Source organism: Rhopalosiphum maidis, chromosome 1, assembly GCF_003676215.2.
Source record: "Rhopalosiphum maidis isolate BTI-1 chromosome 1, ASM367621v3, whole genome shotgun sequence".
Taxonomy (NCBI): domain Eukaryota; kingdom Metazoa; phylum Arthropoda; class Insecta; order Hemiptera; family Aphididae; genus Rhopalosiphum; species Rhopalosiphum maidis.
Genome location: NC_040877.1, coordinates 93,724,432 through 93,741,242, shown reverse-complemented (window position 1 = coordinate 93,741,242; position 16,811 = coordinate 93,724,432). Strand labels below are relative to the sequence as shown.

The 16,811-nt window shown below is 36.1% G+C and overlaps 1 pseudogene; it reads right to left on the bottom strand.

Annotated features, from left to right (window-relative positions):
- The window catches only part of LOC113549305, a 38,148-nt pseudogene extending 21,912 nt beyond the window's left edge, over positions 1-16,236 (bottom strand).
- Between the last annotated feature and the right edge of the window lie 575 nt (positions 16,237-16,811).

Sequence of the window (16,811 nt, the reverse complement as noted above, 5' to 3'; positions counted from 1 at the left end):
ATTTTCTGATATAGGAGGAAGGTCCAAAGGTCCCTTGTACAGTTTCCAAGTTTTTAGAGTCATCGCGTGTACGCTTCCGCCTTAAAAATACGTAAAATTAGATTTTTAGGTGAAAAACGTCAATAAATGAACAGGGGCCGTGGGCGGCCGTAGAATAAAAAAAAAATATCGACAATTTGGTGTTTTTTTGCGCGTAAACTGTTTTAGGGACCCGTCTGACAATGCGTGTAAAGTTTCAGAGTCGAAAAATAAATCCTTCACCACGAAAACTTGCAAAGCATTATTTTTCAAAAAAGTGGTTTTTACCGTACATAGGTGGTTTAAATTTGGATTTTCGGAAATTTTCTGATATGGGAGGAAGGTCCGACGGTCTCTTGTACAGTTTCCAAGTTTTTAGAGTCATCGCGTGTACCCTTCCGCCTTAAAAATACGTAAAATTAGATTTTTAGGTGAAAAACGTCAATAAATGAACAGGGGCCGTGGGCGGCCGTAGAATAAAAAAAAAACATCGACAATTTGGTGTTTTTTTGCGCGTAAACCGTTTTAGGGACCCGTCTGACAATGCGTGTAAAGTTTCAGAGTCAAAAAATAAATCCTTCACCACGAAAACTTACAAAACATTATTTTTCAAAAAAGTGGTTTTTACCGTACTTAGGTGGTTTAAATTTGGATTTTCGGAAAGTTTCTGATATAGGAGGAAGGTGCGACGGTCCGTTGTACAGTTTCCAAGTTTTTAGAGTCATCGCGTGTACGCTTCCGCCTTAAAAATACGTAAATTTAGATTTTTTGGTGAAAAACGTCAATAAATGAACAGGGGCCGTGGGCGGCCGTAGAATAAAAAAAAAATATCGACAATTTGGTGTTTTTTTGAGGGTAAACAGTTTTAGGGACCCGTCTGACAATGCGTGTAAAGTTTCAGAGTCGAAAAATAAATCCTTCACCACGAAAACTTACAAAACATTATTTTTCAAAAAAGTGGTTTTTACCGTACTTAGGTGGTTTAAATTTGGATTTTCGGAAATTTTCTGATATGGGAGGAAGGTCCGACGGCCTTTTGTACAGGTTTTAAGTTTTTAGAGTTATCGCGTGTTCGCTTCCGTCTGAAAAATACGTAAATTTAGATTTTTTGGTGAAAAACGTCAATAAATGAACAGAAATCGTGGGGGGCCGTAATATAAAAAAAAATATCGACTATTTGGTGTTTTTTTGCACGTGAACAGTTTTAGGGACCTGTCTGACAATGCGTATAGTGTTTAAGAGTCGAAAAATAAATCCTTCACCACGAAAACTTACAAAACATTATTTTTCAAAAAAGTGGTTTTTACCGTACTTAGGTGGTTTAAATTTGGATTATCGGAAATTTTCTGATATAGGAGGAAGGTCCAAAGGTCCCTTGTACAGTTTCCAAGTTTTTAGAGTCATCGCGTGTACGCTTCCGCCTTAAAAATACGTAAAATTAGATTTTTAGGTGAAAAACGTCAATAAATGAACAGGGGCCGTGGGCGGCCGTAGAATAAAAAAAAAATATCGACAATTTGGTGTTTTTTTGCGCGTAAACTGTTTTAGGGACCCGTCTGACAATGCGTGTAAAGTTTCAGAGTCAAAAAATAAATCCTTCACCACGAAAACTTACAAAACATTATTTTTCAAAAAAGTGGTTTTTACCGTACTTAGGTGGTTTAAATTTGGATTTTCGGAAAGTTTCTGATATAGGAGGAAGGTGCGACGGTCCGTTGTACAGATTCCAAGTTTTTAGAGTCATCGCGTGTACGCTTCCGCCTTAAAAATACGTAAAATTAGATTTTTAGGTGAAAAACGTCAATAAATGAACAGGGGCCGTGGGCGGCCGTAGAATAAAAAAAAAATATCGACAATTTGGTGTTTTTTTGCGCGTAAACAGTTTTAGGGACCCGTCTGACAATGCGTGTAAAGTTTCAGAGTCGAAAAATAAATCCTTCACCACGAAAACTTACAAAACATTATTTTTCAAAAAAGTGGTTTTTACCGTACTTAGGTGGTTTAAATTTGGATTTTCGGAAATTTTCTGATATGGGAGGAAGGTCCGACGGCCTTTTGTACAGTTTTTAAGTTTTTAGAGTTATCGCGTGTTCGCTTCCGTCTGAAAAATACGTAAATTTAGATTTTTTGGTGAAAAACGTCAATAAATGAACAGAAATCGTGGGGGGCCGTAATATAAAAAAAAATATCGACTATTTGGTGTTTTTTTGCACGTGAACAGTTTTAGGGACCTGTCTGACAATGCGTATAGTGTTTAAGAGTCGAAAAATAAATCCTTCACCACGAAAACTTACAAAACATTATTTTTCAAAAAAGTGGTTTTTACCGTACTTAGGTGGTTTAAATTTGGATTATCGGAAATTTTCTGATATAGGAGGAAGGTCCAAAGGTCCCTTGTACAGTTTCCAAGTTTTTAGAGTCATCGCGTGTACGCTTCCGCCTTAAAAATACGTAAAATTAGATTTTTAGGTGAAAAACGTCAATAAATGAACAGGGGCCGTGGGCGGCCGTAGAATAAAAAAAAAACATCGACAATTTGGTGTTTTTTTGCGCGTAAACCGTTTTAGGGACCCGTCTGACAATGCGTGTAATGTTTCAGAGTCAAAAATAAATCCTTCACCACGAAAACTTACAAAACATTATTTTTCAAAAAAGTGGTTTTTACCGTACTTAGGTGGTTTAAATTTGGATTTTCGGAAAGTTTCTGATATAGGAGGAAGGTGCGACGGTCCGTTGTACAGTTTCCAAGTTTTTAGAGTCATCGCGTGTACGCTTCCGCCTTAAAAATACGTAAATTTAGATTTTTTGGTGAAAAACGTCAATAAATGAACAGGGGCCGTGGGCGGCCGTAGAATAAAAAAAAAATATCGACAATTTGGTGTTTTTTTGAGGGTAAACAGTTTTAGGGACCCGTCTGACAATGCGTGTAAAGTTTCAGAGTCGAAAAATAAATCCTTCACCACGAAAACTTACAAAACATTATTTTTCAAAAAAGTGGTTTTTACCGTACTTAGGTGGTTTAAATTTGGATTTTCGGAAATTTTCTGATATGGGAGGAAGGTCCGACGGCCTTTTGTACAGGTTTTAAGTTTTTAGAGTTATCGCGTGTTCGCTTCCGTCTGAAAAATACGTAAATTTAGATTTTTTGGTGAAAAACGTCAATAAATGAACAGAAATCGTGGGGGGCCGTAATATAAAAAAAAATATCGACTATTTGGTGTTTTTTTGCACGTGAACAGTTTTAGGGACCTGTCTGACAATGCGTATAGTGTTTAAGAGTCGAAAAATAAATCCTTCACCACGAAAACTTACAAAACATTATTTTTCAAAAAAGTGGTTTTTACCGTACTTAGGTGGTTTAAATTTGGATTATCGGAAATTTTCTGATATAGGAGGAAGGTCCAAAGGTCCCTTGTACAGTTTCCAAGTTTTTAGAGTCATCGCGTGTACGCTTCCGCCTTAAAAATACGTAAAATTAGATTTTTAGGTGAAAAACGTCAATAAATGAACAGGGGCCGTGGGCGGCCGTAGAATAAAAAAAAATATCGACAATTTGGTGTTTTTTTGCGCGTAAACTGTTTTAGGGACCCGTCTGACAATGCGTGTAAAGTTTCAGAGTCGAAAAATAAATCCTTCACCACGAAAACTTGCAAAGCATTATTTTTCAAAAAAGTGGTTTTTACCGTACATAGGTGGTTTAAATTTGGATTTTCGGAAATTTTCTGATATGGGAGGAAGGTCCGACGGTCTCTTGTACAGTTTCCAAGTTTTTAGAGTCATCGCGTGTACCCTTCCGCCTTAAAAATACGTAAAATTAGATTTTTAGGTGAAAAACGTCAATAAATGAACAGGGGCCGTGGGCGGCCGTAGAATAAAAAAAAAACATCGACAATTTGGTGTTTTTTTGCGCGTAAACCGTTTTAGGGACCCGTCTGACAATGCGTGTAAAGTTTCAGAGTCAAAAAATAAATCCTTCACCACGAAAACTTACAAAACATTATTTTTCAAAAAAGTGGTTTTTACCGTACTTAGGTGGTTTAAATTTGGATTTTCGGAAAGTTTCTGATATAGGAGGAAGGTGCGACGGTCCGTTGTACAGTTTCCAAGTTTTTAGAGTCATCGCGTGTACGCTTCCGCCTTAAAAATACGTAAATTTAGATTTTTTGGTGAAAAACGTCAATAAATGAACAGGGGCCGTGGGCGGCCGTAGAATAAAAAAAAAATATCGACAATTTGGTGTTTTTTTGAGGGTAAACAGTTTTAGGGACCCGTCTGACAATGCGTGTAAAGTTTCAGAGTCGAAAAATAAATCCTTCACCACGAAAACTTACAAAACATTATTTTTCAAAAAAGTGGTTTTTACCGTACTTAGGTGGTTTAAATTTGGATTTTCGGAAATTTTCTGATATGGGAGGAAGGTCCGACGGCCTTTTGTACAGGTTTTAAGTTTTTAGAGTTATCGCGTGTTCGCTTCCGTCTGAAAAATACGTAAATTTAGATTTTTTGGTGAAAAACGTCAATAAATGAACAGAAATCGTGGGGGGCCGTAATATAAAAAAAAATATCGACTATTTGGTGTTTTTTTGCACGTGAACAGTTTTAGGGACCTGTCTGACAATGCGTATAGTGTTTTAGAGTCGAAAAATAAATCCTTCACCACGAAAACTTGCAAAGCATTATTTTTCAAAAAAGTGGTTTTTACCGTACTTAGGTGGTTTAAATTTGGATTATCGGAAATTTTCTGATATAGGAGGAAGGTCCAAAGGTCCCTTGTACAGTTTCCAAGTTTTTAGAGTCATCGCGTGTACGCTTCCGCCTTAAAAATACGTAAAATTAGATTTTTAGGTGAAAAACGTCAATAAATGAACAGGGGCCGTGGGCGGCCGTAGAATAAAAAAAAAACATCGACAATTTGGTGTTTTTTTGCGCGTAAACCGTTTTAGGGACCCGTCTGACAATGCGTGTAAAGTTTCAGAGTCAAAAAATAAATCCTTCACCACGAAAACTTACAAAACATTATTTTTCAAAAAAGTGGTTTTTACCGTACTTAGGTGGTTTAAATTTGGATTTTCGGAAAGTTTCTGATATAGGAGGAAGGTGCGACGGTCCGTTGTACAGTTTCCAAGTTTTTAGAGTCATCGCGTGTACGCTTCCGCCTTAAAAATACGTAAATTTAGATTTTTTGGTGAAAAACGTCAATAAATGAACAGGGGCCGTGGGCGGCCGTAGAATAAAAAAAAAATATCGACAATTTGGTGTTTTTTTGAGGGTAAACAGTTTTAGGGACCCGTCTGACAATGCGTGTAAAGTTTCAGAGTCGAAAAATAAATCCTTCACCACGAAAACTTACAAAACATTATTTTTCAAAAAAGTGGTTTTTACCGTACTTAGGTGGTTTAAATTTGGATTTTCGGAAATTTTCTGATATGGGAGGAAGGTCCGACGGCCTTTTGTACAGGTTTTAAGTTTTTAGAGTTATCGCGTGTTCGCTTCCGTCTGAAAAATACGTAAATTTAGATTTTTTGGTGAAAAACGTCAATAAATGAACAGAAATCGTGGGGGGCCGTAATATAAAAAAAAATATCGACTATTTGGTGTTTTTTTGCACGTGAACAGTTTTAGGGACCTGTCTGACAATGCGTATAGTGTTTTAGAGTCGAAAAATAAATCCTTCACCACGAAAACTTGCAAAGCATTATTTTTCAAAAAAGTGGTTTTTACCGTACTTAGGTGGTTTAAATTTGGATTATCGGAAATTTTCTGATATAGGAGGAAGGTCCAAAGGTCCCTTGTACAGTTTCCAAGTTTTTAGAGTCATCGCGTGTACGCTTCCGCCTTAAAAATACGTAAAATTAGATTTTTAGGTGAAAAACGTCAATAAATGAACAGGGGCCGTGGGCGGCCGTAGAATAAAAAAAAAATATCGACAATTTGGTGTTTTTTTGCGCGTAAACTGTTTTAGGGACCCGTCTGACAATGCGTGTAAAGTTTCAGAGTCGAAAAATAAATCCTTCACCACGAAAACTTGCAAAGCATTATTTTTCAAAAAAGTGGTTTTTACCGTACATAGGTGGTTTAAATTTGGATTTTCGGAAATTTTCTGATATGGGAGGAAGGTCCGACGGTCTCTTGTACAGTTTCCAAGTTTTTAGAGTCATCGCGTGTACCCTTCCGCCTTAAAAATACGTAAAATTAGATTTTTAGGTGAAAAACGTCAATAAATGAACAGGGGCCGTGGGCGGCCGTAGAATAAAAAAAAAACATCGACAATTTGGTGTTTTTTTGCGCGTAAACCGTTTTAGGGACCCGTCTGACAATGCGTGTAAAGTTTCAGAGTCAAAAAATAAATCCTTCACCACGAAAACTTACAAAACATTATTTTTCAAAAAAGTGGTTTTTACCGTACTTAGGTGGTTTAAATTTGGATTTTCGGAAAGTTTCTGATATAGGAGGAAGGTGCGACGGTCCGTTGTACAGTTTCCAAGTTTTTAGAGTCATCGCGTGTACGCTTCCGCCTTAAAAATACGTAAATTTAGATTTTTTGGTGAAAAACGTCAATAAATGAACAGGGGCCGTGGGCGGCCGTAGAATAAAAAAAAATATCGACAATTTGGTGTTTTTTTGAGGGTAAACAGTTTTAGGGACCCGTCTGACAATGCGTGTAAAGTTTCAGAGTCGAAAAATAAATCCTTCACCACGAAAACTTACAAAACATTATTTTTCAAAAAAGTGGTTTTTACCGTACTTAGGTGGTTTAAATTTGGATTTTCGGAAATTTTCTGATATGGGAGGAAGGTCCGACGGCCTTTTGTACAGGTTTTAAGTTTTTAGAGTTATCGCGTGTTCGCTTCCGTCTGAAAAATACGTAAATTTAGATTTTTTGGTGAAAAACGTCAATAAATGAACAGAAATCGTGGGGGGCCGTAATATAAAAAAAAATATCGACTATTTGGTGTTTTTTTGCACGTGAACAGTTTTAGGGACCTGTCTGACAATGCGTATAGTGTTTTAGAGTCGAAAAATAAATCCTTCACCACGAAAACTTGCAAAGCATTATTTTTCAAAAAAGTGGTTTTTACCGTACTTAGGTGGTTTAAATTTGGATTATCGGAAATTTTCTGATATAGGAGGAAGGTCCAAAGGTCCCTTGTACAGTTTCCAAGTTTTTAGAGTCATCGCGTGTACGCTTCCGCCTTAAAAATACGTAAAATTAGATTTTTAGGTGAAAAACGTCAATAAATGAACAGGGGCCGTGGGCAGCCGTAGAATAAAAAAAAAATATCGACAATTTGGTGTTTTTTTGCGCGTAAATTGTTTTAGGGACCCGTCTGACAATGCGTGTAAAGTTTCAGAGTCGAAAAATAAATCCTTCACCACGAAAACTTGCAAAACATTATTTTTCAAAAAAGTGGTTTTTACCGTACTTAGGTGGTTTAAATTTGGATTTTCGGAAAGTTTCTGATATAGGAGGAAGGTGCGACGGTCCGTTGTACAGTTTCCAAGTTTTTAGAGTCATCGCGTGTACGCTTCCGCCTTAAAAATACGTAAATTTAGATTTTTTGGTGAAAAACGTCAATAAATGAACAGGGGCCGTGGGCGGCCGTAGAATAAAAAAAAAATATCGACAATTTGGTGTTTTTTTGCGCGTAAACTGTTTTAGGGACCCGTCTGACAATGCGTGTAAAGTTTCAGAGTCAAAAAATAAATCCTTCACCACGAAAACTTACAAAACATTATTTTTCAAAAAAGTGGTTTTTACCGTACTTAGGTGGTTTAAATTTGGATTTTCGGAAAGTTTCTGATATAGGAGGAAGGTGCGACGGTCCGTTGTACAGTTTCCAAGTTTTTAGAGTCATCGCGTGTACGCTTCCGCCTTAAAAATACGTAAATTTAGATTTTTTGGTGAAAAACGTCAATAAATGAACAGGGGCCGTGGGCGGCCGTAGAATAAAAAAAAAATATCGACAATTTGGTGTTTTTTTGCGCGTAAACTGTTTTAGGGACCCGTCTGACAATGCGTGTAAAGTTTCAGAGTCAAAAAATAAATCCTTCACCACGAAAACTTACAAAACATTATTTTTCAAAAAGTGGTTTTTACCGTACTTAGGTGGTTTAAATTTGGATTTTCGGAAAGTTTCTGATATAGGAGGAAGGTGCGACGGTCCGTTGTACAGTTTCCAAGTTTTTAGAGTCATCGCGTGTACGCTTCCGCCTTAAAAATACGTAAAATTAGATTTTTAGGTGAAAAACGTCAATAAATGAACAGGGGCCGTGGGCGGCCGTAGAATAAAAAAAAAATATCGACAATTTGGTGTTTTTTTGCGCGTAAACAGTTTTAGGGACCCGTCTGACAATGCGTGTAAAGTTTCAGAGTCGAAAAATAAATCCTTCACCACGAAAACTTACAAAACATTATTTTTCAAAAAAGTGGTTTTTACCGTACTTAGGTGGTTTAAATTTGGATTTTCGGAAATTTTCTGATATGGGAGGAAGGTCCGACGGCCTTTTGTACAGGTTTTAAGTTTTTAGAGTTATCGCGTGTTCGCTTCCGTCTGAAAAATACGTAAATTTAGATTTTTTGGTGAAAAACGTCAATAAATGAACAGAAATCGTGGGGGGCCGTAATATAAAAAAAAATATCGACTATTTGGTGTTTTTTTGCACGTGAACAGTTTTAGGGACCTGTCTGACAATGCGTATAGTGTTTAAGAGTCGAAAAATAAATCCTTCACCACGAAAACTTACAAAACATTATTTTTCAAAAAAGTGGTTTTTACCGTACTTAGGTGGTTTAAATTTGGATTATCGGAAATTTTCTGATATAGGAGGAAGGTCCAAAGGTCCCTTGTACAGTTTCCAAGTTTTTAGAGTCATCGCGTGTACGCTTCCGCCTTAAAAATACGTAAAATTAGATTTTTAGGTGAAAAACGTCAATAAATGAACAGGGGCCGTGGGCGGCCGTAGAATAAAAAAAAAATATCGACAATTTGGTGTTTTTTTGCGCGTAAACCGTTTTAGGGACCCGTCTGACAATGCGTGTAAAGTTTCAGAGTCAAAAAATAAATCCTTCACCACGAAAACTTACAAAACATTATTTTTCAAAAAAGTGGTTTTTACCGTACTTAGGTGGTTTAAATTTGGATTTTCGGAAAGTTTCTGATATAGGAGGAAGGTGCGACGGTCCGTTGTACAGTTTCCAAGTTTTTAGAGTCATCGCGTGTACGCTTCCGCCTTAAAAATACGTAAATTTAGATTTTTTGGTGAAAAACGTCAATAAATGAACAGGGGCCGTGGGCGGCCGTAGAATAAAAAAAAACTATCGACAATTTGGTGTTTTTTTGCGCGTAAACTGTTTTAGGGACCCGTCTGACAATGCGTGTAAAGTTTCAGAGTCAAAAAATAAATCCTTCACCACGAAAACTTACAAAACATTATTTTTCAAAAAAGTGGTTTTTACCGTACTTAGGTGGTTTAAATTTGGATTTTCGGAAAGTTTCTGATATAGGAGGAAGGTGCGACGGTCCGTTGTACAGTTTCCAAGTTTTTAGAGTCATCGCGTGTACGCTTCCGCCTTAAAAATACGTAAAATTAGATTTTTAGGTGAAAAACGTCAATAAATGAACAGGGGCCGTGGGCGGCCGTAGAATAAAAAAAAAATATCGACAATTTGGTGTTTTTTTGAGGGTAAACAGTTTTAGGGACCCGTCTGACAATGCGTGTAAAGTTTCAGAGTCGAAAAATAAATCCTTCACCACGAAAACTTGCAAAACATTATTTTTCAAAAAAGTGGTTTTTACCGTACTTAGGTGGTTTAAATTTGGATTTTCGGAAAGTTTCTGATATAGGAGGAAGGTCCGACGGCCTTTTGTACAGGTTTTAAGTTTTTAGAGTTATCGCGTGTTCGCTTCCGTCTGAAAAATACGTAAATTTAGATTTTTTGGTGAAAAACGTCAATAAATGAACAGAAATCGTGGGGGGCCGTAATATAAAAAAAAATATCGACTATTTGGTGTTTTTTTGCACGTGAACAGTTTTAGGGACCTGTCTGACAATGCGTATAGTGTTTAAGAGTCGAAAAATAAATCCTTCACCACGAAAACTTACAAAACATTATTTTTCAAAAAAGTGGTTTTTACCGTACTTAGGTGGTTTAAATTTGGATTATCGGAAATTTTCTGATATAGGAGGAAGGTCCAAAGGTCCCTTGTACAGTTTCCAAGTTTTTAGAGTCATCGCGTGTACGCTTCCGCCTTAAAAATACGTAAAATTAGATTTTTAGGTGAAAAACGTCAATAAATGAACAGGGGCCGTGGGCGGCCGTAGAATAAAAAAAAAATATCGACAATTTGGTGTTTTTTTGCGCGTAAACCGTTTTAGGGACCCGTCTGACAATGCGTGTAAAGTTTCAGAGTCAAAAAATAAATCCTTCACCACGAAAACTTACAAAACATTATTTTTCAAAAAAGTGGTTTTTACCGTACTTAGGTGGTTTAAATTTGGATTTTCGGAAAGTTTCTGATATAGGAGGAAGGTGCGACGGTCCGTTGTACAGTTTCCAAGTTTTTAGAGTCATCGCGTGTACGCTTCCGCCTTAAAAATACGTAAATTTAGATTTTTTGGTGAAAAACGTCAATAAATGAACAGGGGCTGTGGGCGGCCGTAGAATAAAAAAAAACTATCGACAATTTGGTGTTTTTTTGCGCGTAAACTGTTTTAGGGACCCGTCTGACAATGCGTGTAAAGTTTCAGAGTCAAAAAATAAATCCTTCACCACGAAAACTTACAAAACATTATTTTTCAAAAAAGTGGTTTTTACCGTACTTAGGTGGTTTAAATTTGGATTTTCGGAAAGTTTCTGATATAGGAGGAAGGTGCGACGGTCCGTTGTACAGTTTCCAAGTTTTTAGAGTCATCGCGTGTACGCTTCCGCCTTAAAAATACGTAAAATTAGATTTTTAGGTGAAAAACGTCAATAAATGAACAGGGGCCGTGGGCGGCCGTAGAATAAAAAAAAAATATCGACAATTTGGTGTTTTTTTGAGGGTAAACAGTTTTAGGGACCCGTCTGACAATGCGTGTAAAGTTTCAGAGTCGAAAAATAAATCCTTCACCACGAAAACTCGCAAAACATTATTTTTCAAAAAAGTGGTTTTTACCGTACTTAGGTGGTTTAAATTTGGATTTTCGGAAAGTTTCTGATATAGGAGGAAGGTGCGACGGTCCGTTGTACAGTTTCCAAGTTTTTAGAGTCATCGCGTGTACGCTTCCGCCTTAAAAATACGTAAATTTAGATTTTTTGGTGAAAAACGTCAATAAATGAACAGGGGCCGTGGGCGGCCGTAGAATAAAAAAAAAATATCGACAATTTGGTGTTTTTTTGCGCGTAAACTGTTTTAGGGACCCGTCTGACAATGCGTGTAAAGTTTCAGAGTCGAAAAATAAATCCTTCACCACGAAAACTTGCAAAGCATTATTTTTCAAAAAAGTGGTTTTTACCGTACATAGGTGGTTTAAATTTGGATTTTCGGAAATTTTCTGATATGGGAGGAAGGTCCGACGGTCTCTTGTACAGTTTCCAAGTTTTTAGAGTCATCGCGTGTACCCTTCCGCCTTAAAAATACGTAAAATTAGATTTTTAGGTGAAAAACGTCAATAAATGAACAGGGGCCGTGGGCGGCCGTAGAATAAAAAAAAAACATCGACAATTTGGTGTTTTTTTGCGCGTAAACCGTTTTAGGGACCCGTCTGACAATGCGTGTAAAGTTTCAGAGTCAAAAAATAAATCCTTCACCACGAAAACTTACAAAACATTATTTTTCAAAAAAGTGGTTTTTACCGTACTTAGGTGGTTTAAATTTGGATTATCGGAAATTTTCTGATATGGAAGGAAGGTCCGACGGTCCGTTGTACAGGTTTCAAGTTTTTAGAGTCATCGCGTGTACGCTTCCGTCTGAAAAATACTTAAATTTAGATTTGTTTTTGAAAAACGTCAATAAATGAACAGAAATCGTGGGGGGCCGTAATATAAAAAAAAATATCGACTATTTGGTGTTTTTTTGCACGTGAACAGTTTTAGGGACCTGTCTGACAATGCGTATAGTGTTTTAGAGTCGAAAAATAAATCCTTCACCACGAAAACTTGCAAAGCATTATTTTTCAAAAAAGTGGTTTTTACCGTACTTAGGTGGTTTAAATTTGGATTATCGGAAATTTTCTGATATAGGAGGAAGGTCCAAAGGTCCCTTGTACAGTTTCCAAGTTTTTAGAGTCATCGCGTGTACGCTTCCGCCTTAAAAATACGTAAAATTAGATTTTTAGGTGAAAAACGTCAATAAATGAACAGGGGCCGTGGGCGGCCGTAGAATAAAAAAAAAATATCGACAATTTGGTGTTTTTTTGCGCGTAAATTGTTTTAGGGACCCGTCTGACAATGCGTGTAAAGTTTCAGAGTCGAAAAATAAATCCTTCACCACGAAAACTTACAAAACATTATTTTTCAAAAAAGTGGTTTTTACCGTACTTAGGTGGTTTAAATTTGGATTTTCGGAAATTTTCTGATATGGGAGGAAGGTCCGACGGCCTCTTGTACAGGTTTTAAGTTTTTAGAGTTATCGCGTGTTCGCTTCCGTCTGAAAAATACGTAAATTTAGATTTTTTGGTGAAAAACGTCAATAAATGAACAGAAATCGTGGGGGGCCGTAATATAAAAAAAAATATCGACTATTTGGTGTTTTTTTGCACGTGAACAGTTTTAGGGACCTGTCTGACAATGCGTATAGTGTTTAAGAGTCGAAAAATAAATCCTTCACCACGAAAACTTACAAAACATTATTTTTCAAAAAAGTGGTTTTTACCGTACTTAGGTGGTTTAAATTTGGATTATCGGAAATTTTCTGATATAGGAGGAAGGTCCAAAGGTCCCTTGTACAGTTTCCAAGTTTTTAGAGTCATCGCGTGTACGCTTCCGCCTTAAAAATACGTAAAATTAGATTTTTAGGTGAAAAACGTCAATAAATGAACAGGGGCCGTGGGCGGCCGTAGAATAAAAAAAAAATATCGACAATTTGGTGTTTTTTTGCGCGTAAACCGTTTTAGGGACCCGTCTGACAATGCGTGTAAAGTTTCAGAGTCAAAAAATAAATCCTTCACCACGAAAACTTACAAAACATTATTTTTCAAAAAAGTGGTTTTTACCGTACTTAGGTGGTTTAAATTTGGATTTTCGGAAAGTTTCTGATATAGGAGGAAGGTGCGACGGTCCGTTGTACAGTTTCCAAGTTTTTAGAGTCATCGCGTGTACGCTTCCGCCTTAAAAATACGTAAATTTAGATTTTTTGGTGAAAAACGTCAATAAATGAACAGGGGCCGTGGGCGGCCGTAGAATAAAAAAAAAATATCGACAATTTGGTGTTTTTTTGCGCGTAAACTGTTTTAGGGACCCGTCTGACAATGCGTGTAAAGTTTCAGAGTCGAAAAATAAATCCTTCACCACGAAAACTTGCAAAACATTATTTTTCAAAAAAGTGGTTTTTACCGTACTTAGGTGGTTTAAATTTGGATTTTCGGAAAGTTTCTGATATAGGAGGAAGGTGCGACGGTCCGTTGTACAGTTTCCAAGTTTTTAGAGTCATCGCGTGTACGCTTCCGCCTTAAAAATACGTAAAATTAGATTTTTAGGTGAAAAACGTCAATAAATGAACAGGGGCCGTGGGCGGCCGTAGAATAAAAAAAAATATCGACAATTTGGTGTTTTTTTGAGGGTAAACAGTTTTAGGGACCCGTCTGACAATGCGTGTAAAGTTTCAGAGTCGAAAAATAAATCCTTCACCACGAAAACTTGCAAAACATTATTTTTCAAAAAAGTGGTTTTTACCGTACTTAGGTGGTTTAAATTTGGATTTTCGGAAAGTTTCTGATATAGGAGGAAGGTGCGACGGTCCGTTGTACAGTTTCCAAGTTTTTAGAGTCATCGCGTGTACGCTTCCGCCTTAAAAATACGTAAAATTAGATTTTTAGGTGAAAAACGTCAATAAATGAACAGGGGCCGTGGGCGGCCGTAGAATAAAAAAAAAATATCGACAATTTGGTGTTTTTTTGAGGGTAAACAGTTTTAGGGACCCGTCTGACAATGCGTGTAAAGTTTCAGAGTCGAAAAATAAATCCTTCACCACGAAAACTTACAAAACATTATTTTTCAAAAAAGTGGTTTTTACCGTACTTAGGTGGTTTAAATTTGGATTTTCGGAAATTTTCTGATATGGGAGGAAGGTCCGACGGCCTTTTGTACAGGTTTTAAGTGTTTAGAGTTATCGCGTGTTCGCTTCCGTCTGAAAAATACGTAAATTTAGATTTTTTGGTGAAAAACGTCAATAAATGAACAGAAATCGTGGGGGGCCGTAATATAAAAAAAAATATCGACTATTTGGTGTTTTTTTGCACGTGAACAGTTTTAGGGACCTGTCTGACAATGCGTATAGTGTTTTAGAGTCGAAAAATAAATCCTTCACCACGAAAACTTGCAAAGCATTATTTTTCAAAAAAGTGGTTTTTACCGTACTTAGGTGGTTTAAATTTGGATTTTCGGAAATTTTCTGATATGGGAGGAAGGTCCGACTGCCTTTTGTACAGGTTTCAAGTTTTTAGAGTTATCGCGTGTTCGCTTCCGTCTGAAAAATACGTAAATTTAGATTTTTTGGTGAAAAACGTCAATAAATGAACAGGGGCCGTGGGCGGCCGTAGAATAAAAAAAAAATATCGACAATTTGGTGTTTTTTTGCGCGTAAACTGTTTTAGGGACCCGTCTGACAATGCGTGTAAAGTGTCAGAGTCGAAAAATAAATCCTTCACCTAGAAAACTTACAAAACATTATTTTTCAAAAAAGTGGTTTTTACCGTACTTAGGTGGTTTAAATTTGGATTATCGGAAATTTTCTGATATAGGAGGAAGGTCCAAAGGTCCCTTGTACAGTTTCCAAGTTTTTAGAGTCATCGCGTGTACGCTTCCGCCTTAAAAATACGTAAAATTAGATTTTTAGGTGAAAAACGTCAATAAATGAACAGGGGCCGTGGGCGGCCGTAGAATAAAAAAAAACATCGACAATTTGGTGTTTTTTTGCGCGTAAACCGTTTTAGGGAACCGTCTGACAATGCGTGTAAAGTTTCAGAGTCAAAAAATAAATCCTTCACCACGAAAACTTACAAAACAATATTTTTCAAAAAAGTGGTTTTTACCGTACTTAGGTGGTTTAAATTTGGATTTTCGGCAATTTTTTGATATATTGATGTACTTTTACCGGTCAATAATGCAGAAGCCTAAAAAAATATATTTTAACATATAATACTTACTATTTTACTAAATTATAAATTTATATTATAATTACTAGGGGTATCATCATTCCTATAACAAAGCAGTGTAAGGCATACAATTTGTGTAAACATTTTTGGTGCTGACTTAAATGTGCCATCCATAAAAACTGTATTACCAGAACAAAGACGTCGTAAAAATCCTTCGGTACCAAAAATAACGATTTTATTATCCGTACCATCACATCCTGTAGGTAATAATATTATTATTAGTAATAGTATTTATAATTAAATCGTTTAAATAATTTAGAATAAATACCTAAAATAAAATCTTTTCCATCATTCGTTGATCACCAATTACCTTCAATATCTAATTCAGACAGCTTTTTAGGTAACGTTGGCATTAATTTCATATGTTTCCTGTATGCCAAACTTTTTACACTGGTATAAATTGATATAGTATCCTTTACCTTACTTCGGCTTCCGTAAAATCCTCTATTCTTGAAGCCATAACTGATCTTCGGATTTCATTAAATGTCTGTAGTATAGTTTTTGTGGGATTTATCACCCTTTCGTCCTTCAAATAAGTTATTTTTAAGTTATAAAACACGTATTCAAAACTTATTTCAAAAAATGATATAAAACTCGTGAACAAAAATGTATAAATTAAAACAAACTCACTATAATCTTATTTCGAAAACCACGTTCAGCCAATTGGATTCCATGCATTGGATGGATATGCATTTTTGACATTATAGCATTATTGGAATCTTCTCTGTGTATTGCTCGACCTCCATAATTATCAATACATTTATAATAATAGTTAAAACCTCTTGTTCTATCAATTCGATGTATAAAATTATCCAAAAATAAAAGTTGGCCATCTCGTTCAGAAGTTATTATCAACCACGACATTTTAAATTAAATTTGAATATATAACTAACTGACGATGCAATGATTATACAAACTGACAAATGCCAATAATATCATAGTATAGTTTTATCAACATTTTGATTTTAGATTGTGATATTCTAAATTTCCATATAAAAATTATTTTTATATTTTATGAAATTACGTTTTGTTGACGAATCGTAACTTTTTTTATTTGTACCGTAAACCGGTTTCTGTGTCGGTGAGACGAGTTGTCGGTGAATTGGCCTGAATCGTTTGTTTTGACATTCTTTAGTACGGTAACCTCCGAGTGCTTTACCTATTAAATACATAAACAACAAATAATGAATATCGTAAATTAGATATGACTGACAATACAAATAATCTATGTCATAAAACAATGTACGGGGACGGGACAAGGTTAAAATGAATAAAAGGTATACAGTACTAGTCACCTCAAAATATAATATTCATTTGAGTCTTGGCCGGTCAGAGGTGGAAGAATATCGCGATCGTTTTTTTTTACTGTGCGTACAAATAGTTACGTCATGGATCTGTATCCGTAAATTTATTGCTGTACGTCTCTCAATAACGCAACA